Genomic DNA, 19,750 nt, shown 5'->3' on the forward strand with positions numbered 1-19,750 from the left:
CTGCTTCTCCCTCTCCCTCTGCCTCTTCCCACCTGCTCATGCTCTGTCTCTGTCTCTCTCTCTCTCTCAAATAAATACAATCTTAAAAAAAAAGATTTATAAAAGGTTGGATGACATAGGAGAAGAAATTTTTGGTTCAGCTTAGCACAAGGTGGCTCCCTCTATCACTGTTCTACACTTTGTTATCCCCATGTTATTTACTGGTTGCAACACATATTTATTCTTTGTACAATTACTTTGATCATTGTTTATCACTGTATGTAGTGCCATTTTATTAAATAATAATTTAGGGGTGCCTGGGTGGCACAGCGGTTAAGCGTCTGCCTTCGGCTCAGGGCGTGATCCTAGGGATCCGGGATCGAGCCCCACATCAGGCTCTTCCGCTATGAGCCTGCTTCTTCCTCTCTCACTCCCCCTGCTTGTGTTCCCTCTCTCGCTGGCTGTCTCTATCTCTGTCGAATAAATAAATAAAATCTTAAAAATATTTAAAAAAATAATAATAATTTAGTGTGGACTGTGAAGTAAAACTTCTTGGGTTTGAATTTCACTTATTCACTTAACAGTGCATGCCATCTGGATGCATTTAAATCCCATGCCTTGTTCTCATCTGCAAAATTGGGGAGAATAACAGTACTACCAAAAACCTACAATGACTATGAGGATTGAGTGAGAAAATAGTTGTGTTGCACTTAGACAGTGCTACCCATAAAAAATGCTCAACATAATATATATTATGATTATTGTGAACTTTATTGACAAATACAATGTAAATGTCTATTTGAAGCTATGAGTATAGAAAGCAAAAGACTTTGCCACTTTTGGTGGCAAAAGAACATGGATGAGTTAAGGAAGAGCCTAGATTTGAGTTCCTGCTCTGACTCCCAGAATGTATGATGTTATTAAACTTAAATAACCTCTCACATCCCAAATATTCCCATATTTAAATGGGATTGATAATTCCAATTCCACAGAGTTATTACAAATCTCCCTCCCTCCCTCCTTTCCTTCTTTCCTTCCTTTCTTTTCTTTTTTCTCTTTCTTTCTTTCTTTCTTTCTTTCTTTCTTTCTTTCTTTCTTTCTTCTTTCTTTCTTCTTTCTTTCTCTCTTCTTTCTTTTTCTTTCTTTCAATACATTTATTCTATAAATGCAAGGATTTCTTTTATATATGGCAGAGTTTGGCATGTAAAAGATATTTAAAATGGAAGAATCCCTTCTGTTACAGTTAAAAACTCACTATAGGAACTTAACAAATCTGATTAGATGCTAAGTATTTATCTCCCTTGATATTCTCCTTTATGGATGGTAAGTTCTCTTGATCAAATAAATACATTTTACTTTACCATGAAAGTTATTACTCAAGGAGGTAATATGTGGAATGAATATATTCACATAGCAGATATATTTTCCCTGATGTTTTGAAGATCTTTAGAAGATAGACCCAGGAAAATCAGAATGTTTCACAAGGAGTTGTGAATATAATACTCAAATGAGGCCATGGGCTTCATTTGAAAGAATGAGCAGAACCAAGAACTACTTTATAAATGCAGAAGAAATATATTAATTCATTAAATCTAGAGCAACAAAAGCAAAGAAAAATAAAAACAATGTTTGGTGTAAGATCTACAGAATATGAGTATGACTGCCTATCACTAATTCATATTTTTGTCTTAATTCAGTTTGACATTAACATCAAGGAATATCAAGAATATCTGGATAAAATTATTTAATCTGCTCTTTTTTTTTGGGAAACAAATGCAAATAGATGGTATGTTGGCAAACATTTTACAACACAATTATTTGAATAATTAAAAATTAAATATCGCTCTTAAAAGAGTATGTATAAAATCAGTTATGGATTAATTTCACTTTACTACTTTAAATTAGAAGTAGAAATTTCATTTTCAATTATGCAATGCTGATTTTTAAAACTTATTTTTCAATACAGTTTATTCTTCACATAAACAAAAAAATGGATTCTGATTGTATTCTGTTTCTCTGCTGAGTGTGGAATTTATTTTATATTTACTGAAAGATCCTAGTACATATACCAGCTTCTACTTATACACACTAAGACATTTCTCCCTTCCTATCACTGTAGTTATTATGTAAAAGATGCTGAATCCACATTTCCTGTTCAAGTCAGTACAACATAAGGATTCAATAATAAAATATATTTTTATAATATCCCTATATATTGTCATTATATTCCTCCAAAAAGACTTTGCCTATGTACCAATTAGTATATCACTCTAAAATTAGTGACTTTACTTGAATGATCTGAAAAACAGCAAAGATTAAGAAATCCCCCAGTCCTTGTGATCTGGAAAACCACTCATTACAAATAACCAGCCTTCCTCATATATCTTCCTTAAGACTCAAGAATGGCCCCTTTGTTCACCTATGACAGGGCTAAACATAGATTCTTCAAATTCCCATTCTCTGCTTCATAAATGATTAGCTTAACTGCTAGGTCCCACTGATCAGTGGAAACAAAATTCTCATTAATCAAACTTTGTTTAGAATACTCACCTCTTCCCCAGACCCAGGAACCCCTGGCTCACCCTTATTCAGAACCCGCAGACAACCTTTGTTCATAGGCCTTCCTGGAAAAGAAGCTGTCTTTAGGGTACAATATTCTTTGCTCTATCTGATCACACCATTTTTTCATCCCACTCCTCCACACACAGTTATTTTTAACCTGTTTACTTCTCTCTAGAAGAAAATCTCATTTTTCATGACCCTTGAGACCCTTGAGGATTTTATGATCAGAGAATTCTCCCTATTAGCCCTCTTCCTCTACTTGTTCCTTTCTCTACATTGCAGTCATCCTTTTGAATAAAGTCACTCCTTACTAAGCCCAGATTAATTTTGTTTCTGTTTTTTGTTTGACAGTTCTCTTATGGTTTCATTTGAACCTAAATGTATAATTATGATATCATGACTTAAGCTTCTCTTAAATGTAAGTTCTATTTTTAGAAGGCTTGGATGACTATTTGCTAATAGATATGATAGAATGATTACACATTTCCAGGATTAATACATGTAATAAAACTTGAAACATCCTTGCACATCTCATGAGAGCTCAAGTATTCTTGTCCAAACTTTGCAAACTCAAAATCAAAATTAAGGGAGAAAAAAAATGCATAGAATTATACTGCTCAAAGACTCATTAAACTCAACAATTCTAAACTCCTCATTTACAGATAAGATAATATAAGAGTACAGAGGTAAACCATATCACCCAAAATAATTCATCTAATAAGAAGTGGAATCATGGAGAAGACATTAATTACACAAGCAAAAATTGTTATGTACCTCATCAGGCACTAAAAAGGAACTTCTGAGTTCTTTCAGAACATCTTAGGCAAATCCAGTCAACCTCAGCTTTTTTATCTTTTACTGCTTTATATGAAAGTATAAAATACATTTGGACAAGTCTACCTATCAGAATTATGTAGCTAGCTAGCTGAATTTTCACAAACTGAACACGCCTGTACAAAGGCATCCTCTCAATTCATTGTACACCCTTGCTTTTAAAGCCAGGTCTTGAGATTGTCAACATATAAAGTTTCAAGAAGAGCCAGAGAACATAATTGTCTAATCATGGGCTGTGGCATTAAGTAAATTTGTTTTGGAATCAGGATGTGCCACTCAGTTACTGCTTCACTTTGGAATGCAGATTAACCTTTCCAAACTCAGTGTAGCCATGTCTAAAAAGGGTGTTAACCCCTCCACTGACTCCTTAGGACCTAAAGGAGATAATGTGAATTGTGGAATACAAGGTTCACATATAGTGGACACTTTGAAAAAATTCAGTTATTAGTACTAGTCTAAAGACCCACTAAATCACCTGAAGAATGACTTAAGACACTAAAAACAACCTACCTTATAACAACTCTCGTGCTTTCTCTCTTTGGATTCCCTCATTCCCACTGAATGACCCTTCACCAGCTTATGTCCCTGCCCCTGGACAGTCAAGGCCTGAAGAGAAAAATCGTATAGTAGTGCTAATTGCTTCATCAAAATTTATGATTTCTAACCCTAGCTAGGTATTCAACCCTATTCTGCAATCTTTTTATTTATTCCTAATTGGCTGCTTTTCACATTTTCTACAGTACCAATTAGGTTCTTTTAACTTCTCAAAAACCCTTCATCTTCTTTCAGGCACTTTACACACATGTAGATGTTTTTGCCTCACTGGTAACTGAGAAGATCAAAACCAGCAGTTCTTTGAATTTCTTCAACTCCTCCCGGCCTCATCTGTTTGAAGGCCTAGATCTTTCCCTTGGCTGTCCATTTTCTTTGCCTGATCATTTGTTTAGTATTATCTTTTGAATTCACATTATTGTGTGTCTCTTAACCTTTTCCTTAATTAACCTTGCAGGCTTCCAATGACTCATATATTCTTCTATTTGATGTGTCAAGCTCTTCCATTGTGGCCTGACCCAGAAGTACGTGCCTCTGCTTTTGATTTTTCTTTTTCTTACTTTTGTGGAATTGATTTAAGCCTATGAAATTAAATCCAGAATGTTTGGAACAAAAATGGGAGCACTTTTTAAAAAGAAAAAAAAATCTGGAATATTCCTTTTGGAAGTTCAGTAATTCCTCTTTAACGACATAGCTGTTTCACTTGTCTATAGAAATCTTATGTGTGAGAAACAATCGAGAGGTATATGTTGATTTGAGTAAAAAATAGGTGGTTCTGAAGCAAATACTATGATCATTTGTTAGAATTTCAAAGTTGCAGCTAAGTAATCCGATACTAGGAAGAAATTTGCTTCTTCAATTCCATAGATGTTGCAAGAGCAGAATATTTTCTTGGTGTTGTACACCTTCAGAGTGACAACTGGCAAAAGTGCCAGTGGGCTGTGTGGCTCTCATTATTATTATTACTATTAATATTTTAATTTTTTAGATTATTTTCATAGTAGGTTGAAATAGCTTTTGCTGACAAAGAAAAGAAAAAAAATCAGAGAGTACATTATTGAAGGAGTTCAGATTTTGTAAAATCATGATTAGGAATTTAATTTTTAAAATGTATGCGGAAAAATAAACATTGAGCAAGCCTCATTAATATAAATATAAATTGGAATTTGCAGTCATTTATCTGAGACTATGAGTGATAAGGATAATGGGAAAGTGTCAAGGAAAATTTGGGGTGGGGGCAGGGAAGTGATGGAATAGAGAGGTGAACAGAACTGGAAACTTGAGATGCTAGTCTAACTTTCGAAATCTCTGACACACAGGTAATACCCACAGCATGTTACAGAAAAGAAGGGAGTAGGTAACTTAGAAACATATAAGCAGACTAAGAACAAAGCAACTTAAAAACCATACCTAGACAGTTGATGTAAGAGTAAGATAAAATTATGATTGTTCCTAGTCATGAAGAACCATTCTTTCGTCTCCTTATAAATATTTTGTGTTAAATCCCTCTTGGCTTTGAATGCCATAACTCAAGAATTATTTGCAATTGGCAGATGTAGAATGTATTTTGTCATATATAATCGAATGTTGCAATATATGTAGTTTAAAACAAATCATTCTTACATAAATACATTCACCATAGAAGAAACTGTCTTTGAAATCATTACATGAAACCTTGTGTATATTTTGCTATAATTAATGTGTTTTTAAAAATCTATTCAAAGGGAACTTGGTTTATCCTGTATTACCCCTGTATTATCCAGTATTTGAAGCAATGAGAACAAATTTTCATGGAGATAGAGTTGAGATCAATGGAAGGTTCTTCGTTTGTTTGTTGGTTGGTTGTTTTTTTTTTTTTTTTTTTTGGACATTGTAGAAGGAATTCACATGCTTTTTATGATATTAAGTCACATGTACTCTATTTTCATCTTGATACTGCATCATTTATAATTATAATATTATAAACTAAATTTGTTATCTGAGAAAAATGCTATGGAAAATTAAGGGTAAAATATTTCTGGACGTTTATTGCATGTATGGATGGATCGGCTAAAGTTTAATCACCAAATTGCCTTGATTTATTTAAAAATAACTTGACTAAATGTAGTAATGCACTTTAACACAATGCTATAGGGTACTATTTATACAGATAACTAAAATATAACAATTAAAAACTATTTTCCTGATTTCAAGAAGTTTTATTGGTTGTGTTTCAGTGTCCCATACCATTTGAGTATGTAAGAAGGAAATTTAAGCATTTCTTTGATTTACTGCGATCATTATCATTGTACATTATTTTTATTCTACCTTTTCCTTGAAGACAACAGCTTTCAAAAAATTAGCTCTTTTCTTTTTAAATCACCAGCCATTAAAAATAATTAATTCAGTACACAGGCAGGCTTGAGAGAACTGATGTATATATTCAGAAAGCTACAAAATCTCATTGAGAAGTTACCTTTCAAAATAGATGCATGGACAAGACCTATTTAACAGTATTAAAGTTAGCAAGTACAGGCAGCATTCAGTTGGATAGATTGGAGTTTGAAGGTTAGATAAGCTAAGGGAAGACTTTTACTGTTCTAGAGCAAATTTTTCCCCCAGGAGAGTTTTCCTGGCCCATTGTATTCCCTGTGCTTGCCTGGATGAAAGAGGCTTGGTTTACAGTTTATTTACTTGTCAGGTTCACTTTTGTTCATATTATGAAATGAAAGTGGGCCTCTTGTTGAACCATGACATATTCTGTGTAAGCACATTAAACATCCCTGGCAACAGTAGCTCATAAAGCCGCTATTTAACTGTCACAGTATATAACGAAGGCTGTCCTATATATTGGGAAGACCTGAGAGGCTCCTATCACAAAAATACTTTGAGGTACGATGGTGAGAGAGGGAGTGCGTGTGTGTAGATGCATGTTGGGGTGAACTGGGAGACACCTAGGACACCATTTCAGCTTTATTTTTTTTAAATTTTATTTATTTATTTGACAGAGAGAGACAGCCAACGAGAGAGGGAACACAAGCAGGGGGAGTGGGAGAGGAAGAAGCAGGCTCCCAGTGGAGAAGCCTGGTGTGGGGCTTGATCCCAGAACTCTGGTATCACACCCTGAGCCGAAGGTAGACGCTTAACGACTGCGCCACCCAGGCACCCCCCATTTCAGCTTTATTAATAAAGTTATGAACTTTTTCCAAACTTTTAATTCCCAAAACAACATTTTTGAAGCATGTCAACATTTTGAACATTTAACCTTAAATGTTTGAGATACTTGGGTGGTTTATTTAATTTTTTCAAAGTTTAATTATTGAATGGGTGGTGTAATCAATGTATTTTCTAACTTGTACATTATCAACATAAATATTTTTTTTCTAGGCAACTTCTTAGTTATCCTAGGAACTTGATACATGTGACAGATGAATATGACAGAGGGAATAGGAAGGATAGACCCCGTTAATAAAAGGCTCATTAAAATAATCTATTTGACTATGATTAAGTTAAAAGAGATAATCACCTAATTGTGCAGAAATGGCTCCATTTTTTTTTACAATTTTGCAAGATGGATATATTTCAAAATTCTGTCTCTCTTCCAAATTTCATGTACTGTGAATATTAGCTTCTGATTTTCATAATTTAAAAAAATATTAGTAGTGGGCACCTAAGTGGCTCAGTTGGTTAAGCGTCTTCCTTTGGCCCGGGTCATGGCCCCAGGGTCGTGGGATTGAGCCCTGTGTTGTAGGGATCCCTGCTCTCTCTGCCTCTGCCTGCCACTTCCCCTGCTTGTGTTCTCTTGCAAAATAAATAAATAAATAATCTTTTAAAAATATTAAAAAATATATTACTAGAGATGTGATTTAAAACATAATATAGTTGATATTTTGCTTCTGAATGTCATACCATAATTTCCTTAGTATACTAGGGAAAATAAAAGAAAACAAGAGTAGTAAAAGCAATTCAGTTACGTGTGTGTTTCTGTGTGTGTATATCTGTGTATATGCCTCTGTCTTTATGTGTGCGTGCACACATACACACTAGTTTAAATCTCAAAACGACTGTAGGGTAAGGAGGAACTATTAGAATTTTTTTCTTTAGATTTTCTTTATTTATTTGACACAGAGAGAGCCAGCTAGAGAGAGAACACAAGCAGCGGGAGTGGGAGAGGAAGAAGCAGGCTCCCAGCTGAGAAGCCTGATGCAGGGCTTGATCCCAGAACGCTGGGATCACACCCTGAGCCAAAGGCAGACACTTAACGACTGCTCCACCCAGGCACCCCTAGAATTTCTTTCTTACATATGAAAATTATAAGGCGCAGAGTGGTGGGGAAACTTACCCTATTGCTAGTTAATGGCTGATTAAGGACTGGAATGGAGCCTGGACATCTTGCTTCAGAGAGCTGGTACTGAAGCGTTATGATGTACCGCTTCACTTGGAAATATAAATGAAATATACTTTATACTTCAGAAAATCATGGCATACATTATAAGGAAATAAAAATCTTAAATATGTGTTCAATGACATTGTATCCATGCATGCATTAATGTTTTCAAGAGCTCAGAAAAAAATGTATCAACATATAGAGGGAATGAGTCTTAACTAAGAACTTCAAGTAGCAAATTCCAAATGTAATTTGAGGACCTTTAAGGGGTATTAAGAATATTTCAGGAGATCTGCAAGGTTTTTCCTTTTCCTAAGACATATCTGTGTGAGCTTTTTACACACGACCAAAACAACGCAGTGTAACAAATCAAATGTATAAGTAGATAGCAGAATCTAGCTGTCTGCTAGTAAGCCAGACATTAAGGAGATTTGAAAAATGTAAAACAGTGACATTCCTATCACTAACTTTGGAAGGTTTTGAAAAGTATCTTTTTTTAAAATAAAAGACTGTTACTTATGAAACATATAATAGGTTAACATTGTTTCTTTAAAATGCATTAATAATTTTTTTCTAGTTTTAACTTCTAAAATGGTAAATATCAATTATATTAAGCCCACTTATTTAGGAATTCTTAAACCAAAAAGGTTGAGAATGTAAGGATTTGAATAAACAGAGTAATAGGGAAAGGTTAGGCAAGACTAAAGCAAGAACAAATAGTGAAGACCAGAGTGACGTGGCAAATGTTGATCACATCGAGGACACTGATCTGAGAGATTTACTGGAATGAATAACTTATGTTTGAAGGTATGTGTGAATTAAGATTGGTGGGATAGGGCTAGAATACTTCTGAAATACCTAAAACAGCTGGGTTAAAAGTTTAAATATGATTTTAAAATATCCTATTTTCTGAGGCTGGGAAATGCCATGATTTAAATGGATTTAAGGACTGTATCCAGCTTAAGTAGGGGGCCCGATAAGAACTGTTATCAATGAAACTTATTAAATGGATTCTTCCATGGAGATCAAGATACAGAGCGACCACGAATAGGATTAAGATGATGGTGATGGGATTATGGAAGTCTGGCCTAATTCTAGGCAAGCGGAAAAAGTAAAATTTGCTAAAAGTTGCCTGAGTACAGCAGATGCAAAAGAAACAAGAATTAAAAGTGAATATAGGATTCTGCATATGGACTATTGGAAGAGACTTAAATACATTTCTCTTATTCTGTGTGTCATGTCTGACATACCTCCCAAATTTCCATATTTACTGATTCCAGAGCTGTCATTGAAAATGTTCTTTGATATTTTATTACACATTTTAGAATTCCTCTTGCCTAGGGATACAAAAGTTCAAGCAAGTTGTTGATTAATAGTCTCTTCAAAGAGCAACACATTTACATTTTGCACAGCTAGTCAATGATATTTCAGTATATGAATAATCGGCTAGTAAAAGTACACAAAATGACTGGATCATTGAAATTGAACCTAGGATTGTACTAATAATATTTAACAATTTGTAGAACAGAAACACTGAACAACAAGAGCAGAATTGGCTTAAGAAATCTGCACATCCATATCAGAGTGAACAGTTGAAATTTAAGCCATAATCTCCAGATAGATTAGTTCTGTGTCATCTATTTGAGGATACTCTGGGAAATCTAATTAAAGGTGAAGTGACTATTCTAATGTTGTTACCAAATAAAATCACTATTCATATGACTGAAGGTTATAGTCAAACAGCATCTTTAATGGCCCTGCCGTTAATAGTCATTAAATTTAATCTGCTAGCTGAGAAAACAATCATGCTCTGTGTTCAAGATAACATACAGAAATTAACTGCAGTTTTTGAAATATAAGAACCTACTGAAAACCCTCACTTCCTTAAAAACAGTAACATGTATTTTTACCTGTGTTAGTGAATGAAAGGAGATCAAGTCAGTGAGCATGTAATCTCCTTTTAAATTCTATCTCAAAAAGAATGGTGTATGTTGGTGAAATGCAAAACTGTGTATGTTTGTTCACTGAAGAAAAACCCTGAGACTAATTTTATTTGCTGCCTCTAACTCTTCTAGCTCTGAACTATTTATTAGTTTTAGAGCAGACAGCTGTTAACTATTGGATATCATAATTACAGAGGCCACCACAACGGAGAACGCATGGTTACTCTGGGTCAGTATTTTCACTTAAGAGACAGTTTAATATTGAGAGGTAATAATGGTAGAGATGTTGAAAGGGGAGATGTTTTACCTGTTGCAGACTAGGGTTTAAGACCAGCAATTCTGCATGGCCTTGAACAAGTCACCTAACCTCTTGAAACTCCACCGTCATTATCTGTAAGATAAAAATGATTTTTTTTTATCATTTTTAAGTTATCGTGGGGGATATAATAACATTCTAAGTTATTGTGGGGGATACATTTATGGTATATACATATAGATGTTGTTAGATAAATATAGATATATATGACATATTGATAGTAAGCCTTATTATATACTACTATTTAATTATTTTTAAATGGTTTTTAAAGAAAACCATGTATAATAATCACTGTCAACAAAATTTTAATATACAGACTTGCAGCCATTTTGTCTTTTTGTTGGTTCTACTTCTTCCTCACTCTAGTTCTGCCCCTCCTTCTATCCCCTATAACTTAAAGTTTTTGCTTTATGTAGTAAGTATATAAATAAAATTTTCAACAGTAGGGTCTTGAGATGACTTGCTGCTGGTGGCAATACAGGATGTATTCACTATTACTGAATTTGGCTGAAAGTACATAAATACATAGTGAAACAACCTGCTTTCATGTGTGGTTATGTTCAACAAATCTAAAGATAGTGCTAGAGCAAAATAGCATTGAAAATATCTGACTGACATATTTTTACCACGAGTGTAGACTGGCAGCCAGAAAACTATAATTCCCTTTGCAACCACTTCTTAAACCTGTGATTATTTTTGATTTTTTTTTGTCAGAGAGAGAGCACAAGCAGGGGGAGTGGCAAGCAGAGGGAGAGGGAGAAGCAGACTCCCCACTGAGCAAGGAGCCTGATGTGGGGCTCCATCCCAGGACCCTGGGATCATGACCTGAGCTGAAGGCAGTCTCAACTGACTGAGCCACCCAGGTGTCCCAATTTCTTACGCCTATGATTTTAAACAAAATCCAGTAATATTTCTATTAAGTTCTATGGATAAACCTGTCTAATGACTCAGTCTATTTTGCATAACCTCTAAGAATATGATGAAATTTATAGAACCTCCCTTAGGAAAAATGTGCACATGTACATACAATGAATTATTTGTATATGATGCTCAGGTCTTTAATGTCTCCCTTGAAGGCCCTCTGTATACTTGATCTAAATAGAGGAAGCCAAACAGAGAAGAAATACTCCAATAACTGTAATAAATACTTATAAACTAAAATATTTAATAAAATAAGATAATTTTATGTAATTTATGTTATATAAAATATTGTATGCACATTGCATAAATACAGTATTTTGAATTGCATGCAATATTGTAGGCATAATGTATATATAATAGTTGGGTGTCAATATATGTAGGAATATACATAGATATACATATACATATACATATGAAAAACATGGAGAGACAGAAAAAGTATTAATCTGAGTAATGCAAACAGATTTTCTTCACAAATTTTTGTATTGTTATTCCTTAAATAATTGCTTCACATATGAATTTTATTTTATCAGACACATCATTCTAAATAAGACAATTTGCTATTCTTTAATGGAAAAAAGACTCAATAATAACATTATATTTGGCAAGAACATATTACCAAATTAAATATATTCAGTTTATTACAGATGTAGAGTGGTACTTCAAACATCTACATCCATTTTTTGCCTTCAGGCACTTTTGATTCTCAAGTGTGTATGTATTCACTGAGAATAGCTTCACACGTTTGGTAATTCAGTTATGAAACATTAATTGATTCTCAACTCTATATGTTAAACTGTTAACCCATACAGAAAATGTAATGATTCGTAAAAGTGAAAGTAATTATTCCATATTCTAAAATTCTTTAAGTGATTAGGACAGGAAACAAGATGCTAAAATACAATAATACTCTAATTCCTTTTGCCGCTGGGATATGCACCTTTTTATCATTGAAACTCGGTATCACTGAAACATCATTGGCTAGTCTACAGTGCTTGATCATATTGTTTTGTTTACAAATATATCACATTTTTTTACTTGTATTTAGCAGTAGCTTATCAGTTCCCTTTTTTAGTGCAGTAGTTTCCTGTTACTGGTCTATCAGAGTTAAAATGCGGTCCTTTAGAATCAGAAGCCCGCTGCTGTCATTGGCAATGCGCAAAAGGCCCTGGAGGGGCCTCTCTTTTGAAAAACGCATCCCTTCAATGTAAAAAGCCTTAAGCAAATCTACAAAAGCCAAGGGAGCCTGTATAAAAGGGAATTGTGATGCTAGAGTTGGCACCATCATAGTGAGGCCTATTCATGTGGGAACAGCATATGTGACCCAAATGATAAAAGTTAGAAACACACCAATGATTGCATTCTGGAAGTTAAGTACAAAAGCAGTTCCTTCGTAAGTCAGTTTTTTTTTTTTTTCTGCAAATAATTGCATTTCATTATGCAACGTACTTTGGAATGTTTATGCATTAACCAATAAGTAAAAAAAAATTGTTCTTCTAAAGAAAGCAGAGAAAAACACATATACTTTCTTATGTGAATATATGAATGATCCTTCATACAAATCAATAGCTAAAGGGTTAAATTAGGACCTAATCACTCATGTGGTGCCCAGTTATGCCTCAGCTCAGACTCCTTTCTACTCAGTACAAGCCTAGTGGAATATTCATTTTGGCATAAACAAACAGAAGATTTGTCTCTTTAATATACAGTCAAAATTCAGTGGGCGGAAAAATACTTTTACTTTTATATTCTCTTCTTTCTCTGTGCTAGCTGCTGGTACACATTTGGTAATTTTCTCTCAACTTCTCATTTACCAACAAAAAGTACCCATTTTAACAACAGTCATGGGTTTTTACGTGTGTGTATAAATAAACTTTTGAAGATTTCAAACATTGCTGATTATGTTTGAAGAAATAATGAATCTACGTAGCCCCATTTGTGTAAGGAAATGTATACATTACATTCAGTGCCTTAAAGAACATGACGGAAAGAATTGTAATGGTAAATATTTGCAGTTTATTCATCTTTATTTTAACAATGAAGTGAAATATATTTTTCTAAAAAACTTTTCTTCAGAGGATGCGTCTACTATTTTTTTTCCTAACAAATTTGGTTTTCTAACTATTTTAGGATACTCACTGAGTTATAGAACATCATCCTCAAAAGAAAGCTTATGCTCATTAGCAGATACACCCCCTGCCTCCCCATCCTGAGCTCTCGGCAACCACTTATCTCCTTTCTAGATCTGCCTAATCTACACTTTTAATATACATGGAGTTCAGCAATCTGTGGTCCTCTGCGTCTGTTGTTATTTTTCACTTAGCATAATATTTTCGAGGTTTATCCAGGTCTCATCATTCATTTGTATTTCTGAATAATATTGAATTTATCGACATACCATTTTTCATTTATCCATTCATCCGTGGATGGATATTTAAACTTTCTAATTTTTGGCTATCATGAATCATATCGGTATGGACGTTTGTGTACAAGTTTTTAAGTAGTTGTTTGTTTTCATTTATCTTGTATGACTTCATTTCTCTTGGGTACAGGTACAGGATTGAAATTGCTGGGTTATATGGTAACTTTACGTTTGACTGAGGAACTGCCCAACTCTTTTCCAAAGAGGCTGAACTGTTTTGTGTTTTCACTGGCAATGCATGAGAGTTCAGATTTCTCTATGCTCTCACAAATGTTTGATATTTTATGTCTTTGATTATAGCAATATTAGTTGGGGGGTGGTGGAGGATTATTTCTTGTGGTTTGATTTGCGTTTTGATGATAGCTAGTGTCAAGCAGTCAAGCATGTGTTTATTGGCCAGTTGTAAAGTAGTTTTGCAGAAATGGCGTTTATATTTGTTCATTTTTAATTGAGTTGTCTCCTTTTGTTGAATTCTAAGGGCTTTTAAATATTTTTTCTGAACATAATTCCCTTATCAGATATATGATTTTCAAATATATTTTCCCTTTATGGGTGATTTTTGCCCTTTCTTGAAGTATCTTTGAAAGGTATCTTAAAAACTCAAAATTTTCTGCATATGATTAAGTCCCATTTATTACTATTATTTTTTCAGTTGATTGTGGTTTTGGTGTCCTAAGAACACTTTTACCTAAGTCAAGTTAATGAGATTTAATCTCAATGCTTTATTCTAAGAGTTTTATAATTTTAGTTTATATATTTAGGTCTATGATTTCTTGTGAGTTCATGTTTATTTATGGTATAAAGAAGGGGTCCAATTTCTTTATTTTGTCTGTGGATATGTACTTGTTGCAGCACTAGTTGTTCAAAAGACTGTTGTTTCCCCCGTCAAATTGTTTTGGTACGCTTGTCAGAAGTTAATTGACCATAATTGAAAGAATTTAGTTCTGGACTCTCAGTGCTATTCCATTGATTTTTCTTAACTCTCTTGCTATAGTCACATTGTATGGGTTGCTATTGCTTTACAGTAAGTTTTGAAATTGATAATTGATCATCCTTCATCCTTATTCTTTGCTGAGATTGTTTACGCTACTCTATGTGACTTTCCATTTCCACATGAATATTAGGACCACTCCACCAATTTCTGAAAAAGAATCCAGTGGAATTTTAAAAGATATTACATTAAATCTGTAGACAAACTTGAATTGTTAATTAAATCGCATTTAGTTTTTTTAATCGATATACTTGAACACATGTCTACCACATCTTTGTTTTCTGTATGTCTCATATTTTTTTAATTCCTCTGTTGTTCCTTTATTGTTTTATTTTGCATTAAATGGATAGTTTCTACTTTAACATTTTAATTCCCTTGATGATTTTTAACTCTGTATTTTGAGTTATTTTTTAAGGATTACCCTATGGCTCACAGAATAAATCTTACCAAAATCTACCTCAGATTTACAATAATTTAATTTCAGTGACCTATAGAAATGTTATTCTTCTTTAACTTTAATCCCTCTTTAGTTTCATGTGCTATTATTATTATTCATGCATATGTCATAACATATATATGTCATACACCCAAACATACATTGTTATTTATATTTTTTATAAGATTTTTATTTAATTAAAGAAGTTAAGGTAGGAGCATATGTTTTTAGTATGTATTTATAGAGTTTGTTATCTTTACCATTGCTTTTTTACCTTTTTTCCCCCATTTCTTTATCTTACTATCTGGTGTTATTTATTTGATTACTTCAATATCACTTTCTCCCACTTACCTCCCTTGTTCTATTATTGTCAAATACATTGCATATTTGTATTATATGTGACTAACAATGCAAATATACATATACTGTTTTTGTAGGAGCTATTAAATATGTTAGAAAGAGGAAGAATATGCAATTTGACTACCTTTTATGATTATCTGTGTAATTTATTTATTGGTAATTTTTTTTTCTTATATAGCTTAGAATTACTTTTTTTTGTCACTTAAATTTCAGCTTGAAGAACTTCCTTGAATATTTATTATAATATGGGCTTGCTAGCAACAAATTCTTCAGCTTTTGTTGATATATGAATGTTTTTATTTCACTTTTATTTTTGAAAGACCGTTTTCCTGGTTATTAGATTCTGGGTTGAGTTTGTTCTTTCAACATTTTGAATATGTCAGCTTACTGTGTTCTGGCCTCCATTTTTTTTTTAAAGATTTTATTTATTCATTTGACAGAGAGAGAGAGAGAGATCACAGGCAGGGGTAGCAGGAGGGGCGCAATGCAGGAGGAGCCCAATGCAGGGGGGGAGGGGTGTTTGATTGCAGCACCCTGGGATCATGACCTGAGCCGAAGGCAGACCTATAACCAACTGAGCCACCCAGGCACCCCTATTTTATTTTTTTAATAAAAAGTTAGTTGGTAATTTTCTTGGAGGGTTTTTTTTTATTGTTGTTGTTTATGTTTTTGTTTTTTGCATGTGAAGAGTCATTTTGCTTTTGGTGTTTTCAAGATTTTGTTTATGGTTTTTGATATTTTGGCTATGATGTGTCGGGGTGTGCCTTTCTTTTTATTTATCTTTGAGCTCATCGATCTTCTTGGGTGTGTAAATTGATGTTTTGTTTTGTTTGTTTCAAGTTTGAGAAGTTTAAGCCATTATTTATTCGCATATTTTTCATCTTTTTTTTTTTATCTCTCCCCTTTTCTGGTGTTCCTATTACATGTAAATTGGCATAGTTTATGGTGTCCACATTTCTCTGAGGGTCTCTTCTTTTCTCAATTCTATTCTTTGTCCCTCAGACTGAGCAATTTCTACCAATTTATTTTCAAGTTCACTGATTCTTTCCTCTGCCAGTTCAAGTCTATATTTGAGCCCCCCTAAAGAAAACTGCATCTCAGTAATTATACTTTTCAACTCCATGATTTCTGTTTGAAGAAATATATAATTTGTATTTAAATTATATTCTCTATTCAATGAGACATGATCATGATATCTTGCTTTATTTTATGTTCTTTGAATATATTTTAATAACTATTTTTTTCCCCACCCCTCCGCCACCGACCTCCCCTCTGGTAACCATGTTTGTTCTTTGTAGTTAACAGTCTGTTTCTTGGTCTCTTTCTCTCTCTCTGCCTTTGCTTGTTGTTTTGTTTCTCAAATTCCACATAGGAGTGAAATCATATTTGTCTTCCTCTGACTGACTTATTTTGCTTAGCATTATACTCTCTAGCACATTCCATGTCATTGCAAATGGCAAGATTTCATTTTTTATGGTTGAATGATATTCCACCACCTCTTCTTTATCCATTCACCTGCCCATGAATATTTGGTCTACTTACATAATTTGGCTGTTGTAAATAATGCTGCAATAAATGTAAGGGGTACACATATCCCTTTAAATTAGTGTTTTTGTATTTTGTGAGTAGTGCAAGTAGTGCAATTACTGGATTATAGGGTAGTTCAATTTCTAACTTTTAAGGAAGCTCCATATTATTCTTCAAAGTTGCCTCACCAGTTTGCATTCCCACCAACAGTGCAAGAGCGTTCCCCTTTCTCTGCATCCTTGCCAATACCTGTTGTTATTTGTTTTTGATTTTAGCCATTCTGACAAGAGTTGGTGATATCTCATTTTAGTTTTGATTTGTATTTCCCTAATGATTAATAATGTTGAGCATCTTTTCATGTGTCTGTTGGCCACCTGGATGTCTTCTTTGGAGAAATGTCTATTCGTGTCTTCTGCCCATTTTTAATTGGATTATTTGTTTTTTGGATGTGGAGTTGTACAAATTTTTTTGTGTGTTTTGGATACTAACCCTTTATTGGATACATCACTTGCAAACATCTTCTCCCATTCAGTAGGTTGCCTTTTAGTTTAGTGGATAGTTTGTTGTTGTTATTGTTTTCCCACTGTTCAGAAGCATTTTATTTTGATGTAGTCCCAAGAGTTTTTTGCTTTTGTTTCCCTTGCCTCAGGAGACACATCTAGAAAAATGTTGTTATGGCTGATGTCAAAGAAATTACTTCCTGTGGTCTTTCTGGGATTTTAATGGTTTCCTGTCTCACATTTAAGTCTTTAATCCATTTTGAGTTTATTTTTGCGTAGGGTATGAGGAAGTGGTCCAGTTTCATTCTTTTTCATGTAGCTGACTAATTTTCCCAATCCATTTGCTAAAGAGACTACGTTTTTCCAATTGCATGTTCTTTCTACCTTTGTTGAAGATTAATTGACCATGTAATTTTGGGCTTATTTCTGGGCTTTCTGTTCTGTTCCATTGATCTATGTGTTTATGTTTGTGCCAGTACCATACTGTTTTGATTACTGTAGCTTTGTAATATAGCTTGAAGTCTGGAATTGTGATACCTCCGTTTTGTTTTTTCTCTTTCAGGATTGCTTTGGTTATTTGGGGGTCTTTTGTGGTTCCATACAAATTTAAGGATTATTTGTTCTAGTTCTATGAAAAATGTTGTTGGTATTTTTTTTATGGATTTTATTTATTTTTTTTGAGAGAGAGAGAGAGATAGCTAGAGAAAGAGTGCATGAGCAGGGGGGAGAGGGAGATGCAGGCTGTCTGCTCAGCTGGGAACCTGATGTGGGGCTCAATCCCAGGACCCCAGGATCATGACCTGAACTTAAGGCAGGCACTTAACCAACTGAGCCACCCAGTAAGTATTTTGTTAGGGAATGCATTCAGTCTAGATCACTTTGGATAGTATAGATGTTTTAACAATATTTGTCTTTCCAATCCATGAGCAGGGAATGTCTTTCCATTTTTTTGTGTTGTCTTCAGTTTCTTTCATCAGTGTTTTATAGTTTTCAGAATCCAGCTCTTTCACCTCTTTGGTAAAGTTTATAACTAGGTATTTTATCATTTTTGGTGTGATTGTAAGTAGGATTGTTTTCTTAATTTGTCTTTCTGCTGCTTTGTTTTCAGTACACAGAAATGCAACAGATTTCTGCACATTTATTTTATGTCCTGCCACTTTACTGAATTTATTTATCAGTTCTAGTGGCATTTTGGTGGCATCTTTTGGGGTTTCTATAAATCATATCATGTCATCTGCAAATAGTGAATGTTTTATTTCTTCCTTACCAATTTGGATGCCTTTTATTTCTTTTCATTTTCTGATTGATATGGATAGTACTTCCAGTACTACGCTGAATAAAAGTCGTGGGAGTGGACATCCTTGTCTTGTTCCTGACCTTAGGGGTTTAATATCTGCTTTTAAGTCTTTTTCTGCCAACTCTGCAAACTGACCTCCTTAAAGGCAATTTCTACTGTCTGCTTGTTTTCTTGTGTATGAATCATGTTTCCGGTTTATTTCCCTGCTCATTTGCATGTGTCATTTTGTTGTTGTTGTTGTTGTTGTTGTTATTGAAAACAGCACACATCACATAATGTATTATAGCAATACTGTATTCTGATCCTTCCTATCTCAGGACCACTTGTTCTTTGTTTGCTTGTTTGTTCAGTAACTTTTCTAGACCATTCCAGTGAAGTCAATTTCCCCTGTGGAGTGAAGTCTCTAATGTTGATTTTCAAAGACTGCAGCCTTGGTGTGGGCCAATCAGTCCAACCCCACATCCCCAGGGATAGAAAGGATTCTCTTTGACCATCATCTCTTTCCCTGATCTCTCTCTTAAGCTTCCTATCTCTGTTGGTTTCAAACACAGATATTAGTTTCCACTCATTTTTAGCTGCTTACCCTAGAGCTACAGAGGTCTCTGTTCCTAAGAAATGCCTCTCTCCTGTCAGAACCTTTGTACCATCACTTGGGAAATGGAAGTGAGAACAAAAATCTACATCTCTCAGAGTGTCACTCCTGCTATATGGGCAAAGAGCTGGGCAGTTTGGTAATCTCTGAGA

This window comes from Ursus maritimus, unplaced genomic scaffold (genome assembly GCF_017311325.1).
Source record: "Ursus maritimus isolate PB19 unplaced genomic scaffold, ASM1731132v1 scaffold_2, whole genome shotgun sequence".
Lineage (NCBI taxonomy): Eukaryota > Metazoa > Chordata > Mammalia > Carnivora > Ursidae > Ursus > Ursus maritimus.